General features: G+C 34.8%; 1 protein-coding gene across 1 annotated transcript in view; it reads right to left on the bottom strand.

The window, feature by feature from the left end:
• The window catches only part of LOC108294777 (testis-expressed protein 11), a gene marked incomplete at its 3' end in the record, with an annotated part of 231,744 nt that overhangs the window by 132,572 nt on the left and 93,997 nt on the right, over nucleotides 1-5,175 (bottom strand). The gene's annotated exons all lie outside the window — the stretch shown is intronic.

Here is a 5,175-nt window from a genome sequence, read left to right as displayed (position 1 = left end):
CTCCTCATAATTCCAACACTAGTGATGGACATTGTTAATGTTTTGGTATATATAGACCTTTCCAGAGGCACAGTAGAAATGTTTTGTTTTTAAAAAATTGGTATTGTATTGTACATGTGGGTTTATTTTTTATTTTTTTATTGTACTTTAGGTTCTGGGGTACATGTGCAGATCAGGCAGGATTGTTGCATAGATACATACATGGCAAGGTGCATCCCCCCATAACCCGTATCTGGCATTTCTCCCCATGTTATCCCTCTCCACCTTTTTAAAAGGAGTTATCCATTTGAAAATTGCTGATTTCCTTGGGGCATTATCTCCATTAACTAACTTACTTTCTTTCTTTCTTCTCTCTTTTTCTTCCTTACAAGGAAATCTAATGTACAGTTTGGTAACTATAGTTAATACTGCATTGTATACTTGAAATGTGCTGAGAATAGATATTAAATGTTCTCACTACACACACACACACACACACAAAAATGGTAACTCAGACAACTGGACCTCAGAGTAATCAAACAGTTGCTAAGGGAAGTTACACTCTAGAGAAGTATTCCAGCTCATAAAGGAAAAATAAAATGACACAATTAGAATATTATTATTTTACAAACACTGATGAAGTAAAGAATCTAGGCAATGATCACTGATGGCTGCTAATATCACAGCCATCAGTGAAAACAACTAAAAAAGCCAAACAACTAACATGCAAAACCCCTGATGGAAGTACACCACACCACCTATGAAATATTTCTGCAAAAAAATCTGGTAAGAGCTTTTATGATCTTAATTACTAATTTATAGGAAATATAGAGAACACAGAAAAAATAAACATATTAAGGAATGGGGACATAAACAGCAAAATTCAAAATGCAGGAAACTACCTGACTTCTTTAAAAAATACATTGCAAGAAAAAAAAGGAAAAAACCTATGGATTCAACTAGACATAAGAGACACCTCAATCAATCACAATACATAAGCCTTGACAAATCAATTGTATAAGATTTTATGAGACAGTCGGTGAAATTTGAACACTGTGTGTTTGATGATTACTAATAAAATTCTGTTATAATGACATGTGAGGAAAAACTGGTAACTGTGAGGTGATAGATATGATAATTAACTTGATTATGGTAATCATTTCACAGTGTATGTATATATATATATATATATATATATATATATATCAAAACATCATGTTGTACACTATTAAATATATAAAATTTTCATTTGTCAATTATATCTCAATGAAGCTTGAGGGGAAAAGAAGAAAATAGTAGGAGGTCTTCTTACAGCAAAAAGAAACGAGTGAACTTCTCAAGTGTTTATCAGCCACATCTTACAGCAAAAAGAAATCAGTGAGCTTCTCAAGTGTTTATCAGTCACAGAAATGTCTGATGTTGCTATAGGTCAGTAGTGTCAAGGAATACAGTTAAATGACTTAGAAATAAAACTACTGAAAATTAAAAAAAAATCATCCAGAATTAAAAATATGACTGAGGTTTGGAAAGTAGAGCATTTTTCTCCCAGGGAAAAAAACCTAAAGCATTTTGAGTTGAACTTATTTATATTATAAGCAATACTTCTTTGTAGAATACTAATTTGTTACAGTGAAATTTCTATATTCCTTTTCTCAAAGGCCAAGTTCAGCATAATATACGCCCAAATAATTAGATAGGACTTTAAGAGCTAAACACAGTTTAAATTCCGCCAGGACAATGGAGCCTACTAACAAATTATCTAGATTGTGAAGGAAATTTCTCTATCAACAGCCTCTTTCTGATCTACTTATCCCTGCCTTCTGCCAGGAGCAGACATAGGAGCTCAATACTCCAAGACTCACAAAAGAGGAAGAGAAGGAGGGAAAAATGGTATTTTATTAAATAAACAAACAACCTCTTAAACATATTATTTCCAAACCTTGCATTCAGATTTCGAAAATCTGAAATTTTATATTTATAAAGGTCTCAGAGAATTTGTCATTTAACACATTGCAGCAAATACATTGACAATTCACAGTAAAGTGAGCTGAAGGAATCTCAATTTCATTCATAATTATAGCAGCTTTCTTTTAACCTGTGGTATCTCTAAGGGAACATGATCAAAAGAGTGTGGCAGAAAGCAAGGAGAACAGGAGCTATTTATGAACTTAGCAAAAGAAAAGGCAGAAGGGTGATAAAAACGCAGAAAGATCTTGAACCAAGATGTTAACAAAAATCAAGGAAAATAAATGAGCTTTTTAAATGATACCCACTACCATTCTTTACGTTTAATATTGTTCTAGGCTTCAATTTCAACAAAATTCTAATATACCACAGCATTTTGATATTATATAATTGTGAAAAATGAGGTTTTTACTTTTAGACTGAATGGGTACTTCCAAATTATATATAACCTTTAGTCTAAGATATTCACTGTTCTCAAAAGAGTTGAGCCAGTAGAATGTGCACTCATTTTCAATGACCTCCTTCTGGTATAAAATCTACAGAAAAGGGTGCTTAATTAGCAGCTATTCATCTCTGATTGTATCACCAACTGCTGCCAACAGGTTTTTTAACACATGGATATAAAGCATGAAGTAATTATTCCAAAGGGTCAGGCGCAGTGGCTTACACCTGTAATTCCAACACTTTGGGAAGCTGACGTGGGAGGATAACTTTAGGCCAGAGTTTGAGACCACTGTGGTTGATATGGTGAGGCCCTGTCTCTACAAACAGATTTTTAAAAATTGTTCCAAAGATTGAAAGATGTAGATGTTTGTTTTTATGACATTTTATTTGGGAAGTTAGTAAGTAATCCATGCTTGATCTGACTACGATAAATTTTAGAATAAACTAGTGGAATGGCCACAAGAGAGCCCATCTGCAATAAATAGCAAACATCACCTAAAGATAGCAGCAGCAGTTACCGTTTGTTAAGAAGCTTCTATTTCCGAGGCATGTTACTGAATACTCTATAAGACATGCATTATCATATTTAAACCCCACAACAATTCTAAATAAGGTATCACAATATTTAACAATTTAACATTAATGTCATAGATGAGAACAAAGTCTGACAGTTGGTCTACTACTAGAAAAACTATTTACTGTGCTACAAGTCCTACAGTTAATAATATTGATAATTATTTTTGCCTCTTTTTAAACATTAAAATATCATAATTCCTTTTAAGGCATTTGTGAATATTTAACCAGGTTATTTTTATATTCCCAAAGATGTGGAAGAAAAAATGAAGCAGAAAGATTAAAATAATATGTAATTACTAGAGCTAAAATTAAAGTTTTTCCTGTTTTCTTAAATATTATTCTAGTGATGTGAATACAAAAGACTCATAAATACTAGCACAATATAAATTTGTCATTTATTTAGATTTTTATGAAAATATCACTGTGGATCACATTATATTACAACAAATACAGCCATTAAGATATGCTAGCTTATAATATGGACGTCTCATCATTATATTTTCTTTTCATGAGATTCTTTAGAAAATGATAACAGATGAGAAGTCAACAACCAATGGCATATGTGCAAATAACCTACGAGTCATGCCATGTCAAGCCTCTCAGCCTACTGTTATGACCAGTTCCTGGAGAACATTTATTTTTATGACTCCTAACTCACCCTTATTCTTATCATAAACTCCAAGCTCACCTCCAGTCTTAAGCTTCCAGAAGCCATCCATGGCACCAGTATCATTTCTTTTTCTTTTTGGACCTCCCTATTCCTGCCTTCTTGGCATACTAGTCTTTTGATACATTGATGCCATAAACTTTGTGAGTGTTCTACTCCCAAATACGGGAATAGAACTCCAGCCTGTTCTATTAGGAATAGTTCTTTATATAGAGTTTGATTAATCTTCGGGCTCTGAATTATATAACTTATTTGCATCAGCATTTTGCTAGTGATAGATATGCCTGTGAGTACTATAATCTCAGTGCCCAGATTTGTATTTATTTTCTTAAATGACAAACATCATATTCACAATACTTAGTCTATAGTTAAAAGAATCATAGGAGTATCTCCAAACAACTAGAACTAACCCTGCACTCAGCAAGGATAAACATTTAGTGAATTGATTTGATATATTTTACTCCATGATCTATATATATATATATATATTTTTTTTTTTTTTTTTTTTTGAGACAGAGTCTCTCTGTCGCCCAGGCTTGAGTGCAGTGGTACAGTCTCGGCTCACTGCAACCTCCGTCTCTTGGATTCAAGCTATTCTACTGCCTCAGCCTCCTGAGTAGCTGAGATTATAGGCCTGTGCCACCACACCTGCTTAATTTTTGTATTTTTAGTAGAGACGGGGTTTCACCATGTTGACCAGGCTGGTCTCGAACTCCTGACGTCAGGCGATCCTCCTAACTTGGCCTCCCAAAGTGCTGGGATTATAGGCGTGAGCCACTGCACCCAGCCTACTCTATGATCTTCTGATATTCAAAGCACTACACCTTATGTGACACCTCCACAAAAATACAATTTTCACATATGCTCATTTAACTAACAATTATTGAGTATCTACTGTGTGTCAGAATCTGTGCTGGGCCTAGGTTTTCAGTAAAAGATGGGGCACTTACACAGTTCCTATATTTTTGTATAATTTTCTTGATATTTCCAGATTAAGCACAAGACTCCAAATCTTAGCATAGTACTCAGCATACAGCGTTAAATACTTAATTGACTGATATTAAAATGCCAAAATTAATCTAAAACTAAAAATTTTAGCCAATACTACTCCCAATCACACCTCCACCTTATACTCTGGTGCCAGAGTATAATAAGTACCAAGATAGCAATAAGTACCAAAGCAACAACAACAAAGTTTTCTATACTCCTGATAGAGATATAAAGGATGAATGAGGAAAAAGGAGTAAGCTCTCATATTAAGAAAAGAACACTGGCCAGGAGTGGTGGCTCACACCTGTAATCCCAGCACATTGGGAGACAGAGGCAGGTGGATTGCCTGAGCTCAGGAGTTTGAGACCAGCCTGGGCAATGTGGTGAAACCCCCTCTCTACCAAGGATTGAAAAAATTAGCCAAGCATGGTGGCACATGCCTGTGGTCCCAGCTACTTGGGAGGCTAAGGTCAGAGGATCACTTGTCCCAAGGAGAAAGAGGTTGCAGTGAGGAGAGACCATGCCACTGAACTCCAGCCTGGGTGACAGAGAGA

Source organism: Cebus imitator, unplaced genomic scaffold (genome assembly GCF_001604975.1).
Source record: "Cebus imitator isolate Cc_AM_T3 unplaced genomic scaffold, Cebus_imitator-1.0 Scaffold602, whole genome shotgun sequence".
NCBI classification, from domain to species: Eukaryota; Metazoa; Chordata; class Mammalia; order Primates; family Cebidae; genus Cebus; species Cebus imitator.
Note: the sequence above shows the minus strand (reverse complement) of the source record. Positions and strands in the feature narration are given on the sequence as shown.